Below are 11,995 nucleotides of genomic sequence, written 5' to 3'. Positions count from 1 at the left end.
ATTTTGGCTCAAATATAATTCTGACTATGGATATGTATTATATTATTGTTAAAAAGATATTAAAATTCTCTCAAAAAAGAAAAAACTATTTAATTTTTTTGTGCATTTAATTAAATACATACATTACAATGTATTTGATTTATTATTAATGTTAATCTTGATATATTAAATTTTAATAATTTATTTCCATTAAAAATTTAAAATTTATATTTAATTCAGCTCACTCTGATGTAAAATCATAGATTCATCCCTAGCTGTGACAACAATATTGAAGTTAATGTTTAATTGCACGTGAAGCAATGCTAATAATTTATTAATTTGTTTGTATGATATTGACATAAGTTTTATTAAAGAGAACAAGATCTCTCTGGAGATGTCTCGTTTATTAAGAAATAACGTTTTTTCCTCATGTGTTTATATGGTTTTATTAATTAATTTAATTTAATTTATATTCACAATTATTATATATTAAAATTTAATTTCAATATATTTATATAAAGAATATATTTATATAAAAAAACATTTTATAATTTTTAAAATTTCTAAAAACAAAATCAATAAAATATGATAGGCGGCGTGATGTTTGAACCTACATCTTCGATCAAAGAGATTACCTAAGCTGGAGAAATTTTGCACTAAAAATTTGACATGTTAGAATAAATGTCCTGCAAGTCAACGGTTGGATAGGGAATTTATTGACTCAAGTGAAATAAACAATGTTTATTTTAATATAATTTAACTTTTATGGTCTTATTTTACTTTATCTGTATACACATGCAATCAGCATAGATAAAGTCCTTGATTATACTTTAATACAAATGAATCGTAATTCGATGTTGAAACTCATTTCTAAACACTGTATAATCTAAATTCGTTCCTAGTCGATTCAGCCGCCTAAAACATGGATAAAGGTCGCTTGAGCTCGAGACTAGCATATGTGATGTTGTGTACCGCGTTTCTTGGTAAGGCATAGAGATGTCCAAACATGCAGATGAGTAGTCATATGATGATTATACCGAACTACCCTCCCTCAGACTTTCCAAGTGGTGATCATTCATCGAGAGGATAAGTCCGTGGTTATGATAGTATACCATTATTCCTTACGACCCGGGACAACACTGAGGCTCTATATGCTAGGGCTGTGCTTTGACTTGTTTACCGATTCGATGAGAGTCATCAAGTGGCGAGATTTGATACAGTTGCGACACATGTAGGAGCCAGTACATTGTAGTCGGAAATTCACCGCTCACCTACGGGTGTGGATATCCTATGAGATTTGATGGAATAATAGTGCATTAAATCTATGGCCAGAGTATGAGATGTACGTTAGAGAAGGAGTACTCCAGTTGTACATGCGATGCCAATATTTATTCTCAAATATGTGTCACATAGTTATCGAATTATCATGAAACCATCGATGAACCAATGATAGCAGATTCGATCGGGATGTATGAGATAAAGGGACTTTACTGTACGTAAATCATAATCGACTACTCTTGCAGGCACTATCAGTGATATCTAGGGAATCATGGGACAATGTTACTAGACGCTCTTACCATGATTCGATGTGTTTAATCAGAAATATGATTTCTGACATTCTCATGATCAATACTTGATACATAGAATGAGACAAATTAGGGTAAGATCGAATAAAGGATTATGTTCTGAATCACAAAGAGTTGTGAACCCACGGCTAGCTGTATCCATGAACCATTGACCGGTTTACTTGTTCTCGTTGAGATAATAAATTCAATGAGTTGAATTTATAAGAAATAAGTTTGATATGATCAATCGATAAGCTTATAAATAAAGTTTATAAAAGCTTATAGAAATTTTGAGAGCATGACTGCTAATATAGTCAAAGAGAGTGCATCTGCCTTATTTAGATATTGGAGATCTAGAAATTAAAGTGTGCGTCATAATAGCAAACAAGTTGAATTTGTCACATCGATGATATCGAGATTATGATAAGATTTATGTAGTGGGAGCATGGATCATGGGCTTGTAAGAGTATAAGCTCATCATGCTAATTTATTAAAGTTCAAATGGACTTTAATAATTAAATTGTATTTTAATTGAACTAAAATTGAAACGTCTGTCCTTTTTATTGCTTTAAAGTACTAGAAATTTTTTTTTTAAAACCTCACATAGCATTCGGCGAACCATAAAATTTCATAAAATATTTTTGACATCATTTTAAAATAAACAACCAACTAACATTTTTCTAAATCTATAAATAACATTTGAAAAGTATAGCTCATACTATAACCTCTCAAAAACCACTCATACTCATGATAAAAGTCATAAAATCTTTTAACATAAATCATAACATATATGCGGAAACTAGCGTCGGTCCTCGGGTCATGTGCACCTTCAGTCCAGTCGAATCAACCATCAAGACCTCCATTAGCATTATCATGATAACCTGCATCCATCACACCTAGTGAGTCTAAAGACTCAACACACCATAATCTTTATATCAAATACTGCGTAATACAGCTAACATATTACAGTGAAAAATACTTGTACTTAAAATATCGTTTTCATGAAGATGCATAAACATAAACATTTTCGTAAACATTTTCATGATGCATAAAACTTTAAACATAAACATTTTCATAAAATACTTTTTCATGACATGCAATCATAAACCTTAACTTTTTCCTTTTTCCTCAACATGACATGACATAAAACCTTTAACATGATCATGAACATTTTCCTTTTCTTTTTCTCTTTTCTTTTGTTGAATTCAGATCGTTAATTGTGACTTTCCTGATCATGCTCATGAGGGTCGATGGATCCATCTACATAAAACCACAGTACTGGGCGGCGGGGGACGCCAGCAACACTCTCACCGGTCAACTAGGCCCTGGCCTATCATGATTCGAATAGAAATACGATCGTTGGGGCTCCCTCTGAGGCCTTTTCCCATAAATGGGCTCCCTCTGGGGCCTTTTCCCCTCACGATATTCCCATTCTTCCGTTACCACAAAACCGTTACCACATATCCGTTACCACATATTCGCAATAATGAAAACACGATCGTCGGGCTCCCACTGGGACCATAACTCTCATGACGTCGCCAACATTAACGAATTAGTCACAATTATTTCACATCCTTCAACATTTTTCATTCACATCACTTTAGAAAAATCATGAATATCATTACATTTTTCATTTTTGAAACCCAGCAAGCAACATGTATTTTAAATGTCTTCTTAAAATCATACAAATCCTTTAGACATTTAAAAATCATAAGTTAATCGTGAACATTTCATAAGCAATTATAAATGATCATAATATCATAAAAACAGCATTTAGGGCACTGCCATGACCTTTACTAATTTTTAGGTGTAAAAAGACCGTTTTACCCCTGGACTCGACATTTTACGATTTCGACTTTTTTCTTGATTTCATGACTCTAACATGTACCAAATAATTATTTAAGCCTAAATTAATTTTCCCATAATTTTATTTGGCTTCAAACTTAGACTTTTTCATTTATCTTTAATTAATTGTTTTGACGGTGTTTTAATCCCGAAAAATCCCAAACTTTAATATAAAATTCCTAAATTCTAAATTTAGTCTTTTTATATTATTTTAGCTCTTATGGACCCCGACTCGACCCCCGTGAGCCGTTTTCCAATTTTTCTTCTTTTAAATACCCTATTTGACACCTAAACTTTGACCCCGAGCCAACTTTTGATTTTCACGAGTTACTCCCGAGCCATGTCAAACCAAAACTTGCCCAACATGCCAAAGTACCCTAATGGACTCTAAGTTTGTCAAAATATCTGCCCAAAATCAAAAAACGAAGCAGCCCAAGTGACACCTAATCTGGCCGAGAGTTTTAAATTGTGTGGACTCTTGTTTATTGTGTTAGAGACCCTAGCCAACGACCCTAGCCCCGAACCAATGTGTTGTGCACCTCCTTAGGACCCTAGTGAACCACCCTTGCCCAGCCTGTGCCCCATGCATCGAGCCCCTGGACCCCTGAAGCTGTGCGAAACATGCAGCACCTTTGTGCCACTCTCTCGGGTAGGAGTCCTAGTTGCATAGGACTCCTCCCAGGTCTCTTATGCGAGCCCTAGCCTGGCTAGGACTCTACCATAGACTCACCCACGGTCATGGCTAGCCCCTGGTCCCAGCCGAACCGGTCCCAGCCCTGCCCTTCCAAAAACCGTGAGCCAAACTCCCAACCATACAAGCATGGTTCCTGTTTTTTCCGCCTCTTCTTTGTTTTTCAGCGTTTGAGGGTGCACCTAGGACTCTGTAATTCATGAAAAACGTTGCCTAAACATGTCCTAATCATGGCAGCCCCTTAAACACATAATAAACATGATTTTGGAGATTAAAAACACCACTTTAGAACCCATAAGCATGAGGTTACGAAAGTTCTGAAAAATCTTTCATGTTCTTCATGCATGTAATAATTCAAACATTAATATGATATGATGGAAGAGAAAAAGGAGATGTATGGCGTGCCTTTGCGTTAAATACACTCGAATATCCGTTGACGACGAAGAACAGATCGAAACCAAGGCTTGAATCTCCCTTGCCCTTCTAATTTTCCTTCAAAAAGCTGTGCTGTGTGTGCCGTGAGCTGCTGGGAGGGTTTGGATAGAGTTCTGAATTTTTAAAATTGTGAGGCGTGAAGTTGTGATGCAAAGAAAAGGGTTTTTAGCATTTTAAATACCAATAAAACCACTAACTAGGCTTAGGCCTATTAAGCCAATAAATTAAGCCCATTGGTCTTAATTAAAATTTAATAAAATGTTAACAAAGTTTTTGTTTAAATAAATTTGTGAATTTATTAGCCGGGTTGTCAAAAAGCGCGTATTTTTGTTGAAAATCCAATACCGATAAAAATTTACGTCCCGGCGTATAAAATAACCTAAAAACCCCATATTTTCAAAAATAAGAAAAAGCATCACCCATAATTTAAATAATTAAAAATAATTATTTAATAAAAACATTTTCTATTTTTCAGACCTCGGTCTCCGTTCCTCGATCGCAACTTGAATATTCTTTTAAAAATACATTTTAATAAAATATATTTTAAACATGCAAATATACACAACATAATTAATTCATGCAATTAAAACATTTAATTAAAATACACAAAGAATTTAATAATTCAAATGCATGTGGTTCGCGTGGACCATTAAATTTTTCAGGGCGTTACAATCTTCACCCCTTAAATTGAATTTCGTCTTCGAAATTCGCTTATCCTAAATAACCCAAAGTTTAGACTTAGTTCTAGTATCCCAAAACTCCACGCTTCCGCTGCGCTTACTCTGATAAAACTTAAACTCTAGAATGTCCTTAAGTCTCTTTATCCCAATTAAATTTTCCTTCTTAAATCCTTATTTTCAAATCGCAACTTAAGAAAACCCATAATAACTTAGTGCTATACTATTATAACCCCAAATTTTAACTTTTCTTAAAATTCCCAATATTCGAAATGGATGGCCACACTTATCGTATGTTACTTTCCATATATTATACCCAAAAATGTTCGTCGACTTATCATATTTAAATTATAAAATTCCAAACGCATCTGCTAACGCTTAGATTTTTCAAGCCTAATATCGATTCATCCTTAAAAACCCCTGATTAAAATTCCTTATAACACTATATCCAAGATATCCCAAGGTTCAAAATATTCTTACAAGCCCAAATCATCGAAAATTCCTACCAATTAAACCATCAAATTATCGCTTATTGCTAAACTAGTCCACAAATTCCTTAATAATTGCAAAATAGATTCTTAATTTTCCCAAAAATATCACATTGGTCCATAAATTTCGAAAATCCTACCATTATACCATAAGTTTTTGGCATTCTTAATTTCCTTCGACGGGTTTCCCATAACATAAATTTCGAAATTTTAAACTTATTTACCCAAAAATCATTTCCTATCACCAATCTTACCTTTCATGAAACTTAAAATCACAATTTATACATTTTCATACTTCCCAAGATAATCGCAGTCCTTGAATAATTATCACTTATGTCTAATTCCCAAAAATTAATTCGACTAGTAACCATGAATCATAAATATTTTCTTAGAAAATCTACGTGTCCCAAAGCATTTATAATATTCAAGATTAAATTATAGCCCAAAAAGTAAAATGTCAATACTAAAACCCAAAAATCATCGTCGTCCAATTCCACCACAAAGCCAACATGCGTTGAAATCAAATAATTTCTTATTTCATACCATAACGCGTATAAAAATTCTAGAGCAAAAAAATCATATATTATCATAAAGCTATTAAACATTAGACATAAACATATAAGTCATGTACTTATGCATGTAACATTATAAAATAATATAAAGCATGTAAACTTACAAATTGAGGCTTGACGACTGATCTTTCCGGCGCTGATGGTGGTACAACCCTTTACAGGACCTTTGCACTGATACCAACTGAAACGTCTGTCCTTTTTATTGCTTTAAAGTACTAGAAATTATTTTTTTAAAACCTCACATAGCATTCGGCGAACCATAAAATTTCATAAAATATTTTTGACATCATTTTAAAATAAACAACCAACTAACATTTTTCTAAATCTATAAATAACATTTGAAAAGTATAGCTCATACTATAACCTCTCAAAAACCACTCATACTCATGATAAAAGTCATAAAATCTTTTAACATAAATCATAACATATATGCGGAAACTAGCGTCGGTCCTCGGGTCATGTGCACCTTCAGTCCAGTCGAATCAACCATCAAGACCTCCATTAGCATTATCATGATAACCTGCATCCATCACACCTAGTGAGTCTAAAGACTCAACACACCATAATCTTTATATCAAATACTGCGTAATACAGCTAACATATTACAGTGAAAAATACTTGTACTTAAAATATCGTTTTCATGAAGATGCATAAACATAAACATTTTCGTAAACATTTTCATGATGCATAAAACTTTAAACATAAACATTTTCATAAAATACTTTTTCATGACATGCAATCATAAACCTTAACTTTTTCCTTTTTCCTCAACATGACATGACATAAAACCTTTAACATGATCATGAACATTTTCCTTTTCTTTTTCTCTTTTCTTTTGTTGAATTCAGATCGTTAATTGTGACTTTCCTGATCATGCTCATGAGGGTCGATGGATCCATCTACATAAAACCACAGTACTGGGCGGTGGGGGACGCCAGCAACACTCTCACCGGTCAACTAGGCCCTGGCCTATCATGATTCGAATAGAAATACGATCGTCGGGGCTCCCTCTCGGGCCTTTTCCCATAAATGGGCTCCCTCTGGGGCCTTTTCCCCTCACGATATTCCCATTCTTCCGTTACCACAAAACCGTTACCACATATCCGTTACCACATATTCGCAATGATGAAAACACGATCGTCGGGCTCCCACTGGGACCATAACCCTCACGACGTCGCCAACATTAACGAATTAATCACAATTATTTCACATCCTTCAACATTTTTCATTCACATCACTTTAGAAAAATCATGAATATCATTACATTTTTCATTTTTGAAACCCAGCATGCAACATGTATTTTAAATGTTTTCTTAAAATCATACAAATCCTTTAGACATTTAAAAATCATAAGTTAATCGTGAACATTTCATAAACAATTATAAATTATCATAATATCATAAAAACAGCATTTAGGGCACTGCCATGACCTTTACTAATTTTTAGGTGTAAAAAGACCGTTTTACCCCTGGACTCGACATTTTACGATTTCGACTTTTTTCTTGATTTCATTACTCTAACATGTCCCAAATAATTATTTAAGCCTAAATTAATTTTTCCATAATTTTATTTGGCTTAAAACTTAGACTTTTTCATTTATCATTAATTAATTGTTTTGACAGTGTTTTAATCACGAAAAATCCCAAACTTTAATATAAAATTCCTAAATTCTAAATTTAGTCTTTTTATATTATTTTAGCCCTTATGGACCCCGAATCGATCCCCGTGAGCCGTTTTCCAATTTTTCTTCTTTTAAATACCCTATTTGACACCTAAACCTCGACCCCGAGCCAACTTTTGATTTTCACGAGTTACTCCCGAGCCATGTCGAACCAAAACTTGCCCAACATGCCAAAGTACCCTACTGGAGTCTTATTTTGTCAAAATATCCGCCCAAAATCGAAAAACGAAGCAGCCCAAGTGACACCTAATCTGGCCGAGAGTTTTAAATTGTGTGGACTCTTGTTTGTTGTGTTAGGGACCCTAGCCAACGACCCTAGCCCCAAACCAGTGTGTTGTGCACCTCCTTAGGACCCTAGTGAACCACCCTTGCCCAGCCCGTGCCCCATGCATCGAGCCCCTGGACCCCTGAAGTTGTGCGAAACATGCAGCACCTTTGTGCCACTCTCTCGGGTAGGAGTCCTAGTTGCATAGGACACCTCCCAGGTCTCTTATGCGAGCCCTAGCCTGGCTAGGACTCTACCCTAGACTCACCCACGGTCATGGCTAGCCCATGGTCCCAGCCGACCGGTCCCAGCCCCGCCCTTCCAAAAATCGTGAGCCAAACTCCCAACCATACAAGCATGGTTCCTGTTTTTTCCGCCTCTTCTTTGTTTTTCAGCGTTTGAGGGTGCACCTAGGACTCTGTAATTCATGAAAAACGTTGCCTAAACATGTCCTAATCATGGCAGCCCCTTAAACACATAATAAACATGATTTTGGAGATTAAAAACACCACTTTAGAACCCATAAGCATGAGGTTACGAAAATTCTGAAAATTCTTTCATGTTCTTCATGCATGTAATAATTCAAACATTAATATGATATGATGGAAGAGAAAAAGGAGATGTATGGCGTGCCTTTGCGTTAAATACGCTCGAATATCCGTTGACGACGAAGAACGTATCGAAACAAAGGTATGAATCTCCCTTGCCCCTTCTAATTTTCCTTCAAAAAGCTGTGCTGTGTATGCCGTGAGCTGTTGGGAGGGTTTGGGGAGAGTTCTGAATTTTTAAAATTGTGAGGCGTGAAGTTGTGATGCAAATAAAAGGGTTTTTAGCATTTTAAATACCAATAAAACCACTAACTAGGCTTAGGCCTATTAAGCCAATAAATTAAGCCCATTGGTCTTAATTAAAATTTAATAAAATATTAACAAAGTTTTTGTTTAAATAAATTTGTGAATTTATTAGCCGGGTTGTCAAAAAGCTCGTATTTTTGTTTAAAAGCCAATACCGATAAAAATTTTACGTCCCAGCGTATCAAATCACCTAAAAACCCCATATTTTCAAAAATAATAAAAAGCATCACCCATAATTTAAATAATTAAAAATAAATATTTAATAAAAACATTTTCTATTTTTCAGCCATCGGTCTCCGTTCCTCGATCGCAACTTGAATATTCTTTTAAAAATACATTTTAATGCAACCATGTAGAAAAATATATTTTAAACATGCAAATATACACAATATAATTAATTCATGCAATTAAAATATTTAATTAAAATACACAAAGAATTTAATAATTCAAATGCATGTGGTTCACGTGGACCTTTAAATTTTCAGGTCGTTACAAAAATATAGCTTATTAAGTTTTTATAAAATACGGTATTGATTTATGTAATATGAAAATATTTATGATACCATAATTTAAAAACTTACACACAAAGAAAATAATATTAAATGATTAGTTGTGTGCAATTTTCGAGAGTCAACATATTTGGATATGAAATAAGAATATTTCATTAACTTAATTAATTACATTAATTAAGTAAAGGAATGATTAGTATGGAAACATGATTATCTCATTCTTAAAATAATGGCATGCATTCGGTGGAAATTGTTTAGCATTGAAAAAGCATCCAAAAGCTTGGGAAAAGCGATGCTCTCGAAATCTATTTTCTTATGCAAGAAAAATTCGGCTTTAGTCGATTTCTTCTTCGTGTACCATCTCTACGCAAAACATCTTCTAATTTTCTAGTGCAAGCTAGAAGAGGAACAAGTAATCCACTCGTGGACCTGATTCGAAGATTAAAGAAGTAGATCAAAGAACGTTCGTAGGGATTTACAACAAGAGCTACGTCCGCTAATTCCGAAGCAGTTGGTGTCAAATCAAATAATTTACTAAAGGTATTACTTACTCACTATGAATGTTTATTTATTAAAAATCATACGAGTGCTCAAACAAATATTTTGATTGTCAAAATTAAATTAAAATTTTAAAAATTCCGCTGCATTTTTGGCACGAGAAAATCGAGATCCCAACAATGGTATCAGAGCCAGGTTCTCTATATCGTATGGTTTTAAATCATGTAGAATAATTTATTTCTAACCACACAAGAAAAATTTTCAGAAAATTGATGCACCATAAAAAAATTTATTTTTCCAGAAATCGAAAAAAAAATTCGGATCTGCTTGGAACTGTTCCGGGCCTCGTTTATGGCTCGTTCCCATCCCATGAGATGTATCCCTTATGTGCCTTGGCTATTTAAATGTAACTATTAGAAATAGTAGAAGATCGAGACTGGAAGAATGTGGGCCCGATGCACAATATGAAGATATGTAAAATATTGGAAGCACTTGTAATAGTTGCATTTGTATCCCTGCATTCACCTAGGTCGTTTTGGACCTAGATCCATGTCTGGCTCACATGGATCTAATAGTGTTGGTGATCGATCATCCTTGTTTATTGTTTTTGTCATGTTATGATATATATGCGATATATATAGTAGTATGCATGTATGTATATTATTGGATAATATAGTTGCATAAATCCGGCAAACATACAATCTCGTGGCATGCGATTTTAAATTAAAATGATGAGACAATTTTAAAAATTAAAATATATTATTTTGAATAAGATTCAAAATTTATATCAAACCACAAAAGTAAAAATTAAAAGAGTTTAATTTTTTCTTGCCTTCCATCAACCGTGGTTGCATGTTGATCGCTACCCGCGGACAATGTCTGGCTCATATTATTGGGGAGGCCTAGACACCAGAAAGCTGTGACTTCCACCGGACATATGATGTGAATTGAGTGGAACTCCCATGAATTTGACTCATATTATTGGGGGAACTCATGGCGACAGTCCACTACAATTCAATATCTATGGGTCGGTTTGACACATGAAAATAAACGACATCATATTATTGGGTCCTTATTAAACGTGAGGTGAAACACGCAGAGGTTGCATAGGGATGCAATTGAATTCCACCTTTTAGAAATTATAATTGGCAAATGTTATTTAGGATTATAATTGGCTAATTAGACTCTACGTGCCGATTAAGAAAATACGATTTCGCTTTTTCATCAGAGGGTGATGGAAATGTCAAAATAGTGGGAGAGAAATTTATAAAATAAAAATCCATATTTTATCTCTTAAAATTATTTTAAATTAATCAGCAACCATTATTCTGTTTCCATATCAGTATATTTTCGATCTCGTCACGTAATCCATTTTTGTTATTAACAAGCTAACCTAATATAATTTTCAAGACTGGTTGGAAAAATTATTCTGAATACGGAGAAAATGACATACACACTAATGTCAGTTCTGTTGAACTGACAAAGCATGCAAGATGGTAGGATCATAGTATGCAAGCTAAAGTGTAACATTCGAATGCACGTGCAAGAATTGCATGGTGAAAGGGGATCGATTAAGCTACTTGCTTGCGCAACGAAAGTTTCAAAAAATTATTTGTCTAGCAAGAAAATCGAGCACCCTAAACTTTAGTGTGTAGCAAATACAATAAAACACAAAATGTCATACATAGGGTGTTTTAGAAAATTACCTATCAATCTTTGAAGATTGATTATGGCTCCAACTTAGTTGTCAAACAACTAAGCTCTTCAATAGCAAGATTGATATACAAGCCTCCCTTGAGCACTCCTTGCTCAAAATCAAGCCCACCACCAACAAGGAAGATCCACCTTACACTTGCACTAGAAAATGTAAGGCATTTTTCTATGAGGAGGGAATCTTTTTCTTCAACAATTTAAGAACAAAATTGAGTGCAAAATA

Source organism: Primulina tabacum, chromosome 8 (genome assembly GCF_025594145.1).
Source record: "Primulina tabacum isolate GXHZ01 chromosome 8, ASM2559414v2, whole genome shotgun sequence".
Lineage (NCBI taxonomy): Eukaryota > Viridiplantae > Streptophyta > Magnoliopsida > Lamiales > Gesneriaceae > Primulina > Primulina tabacum.
Note: the sequence above shows the minus strand (reverse complement) of the source record.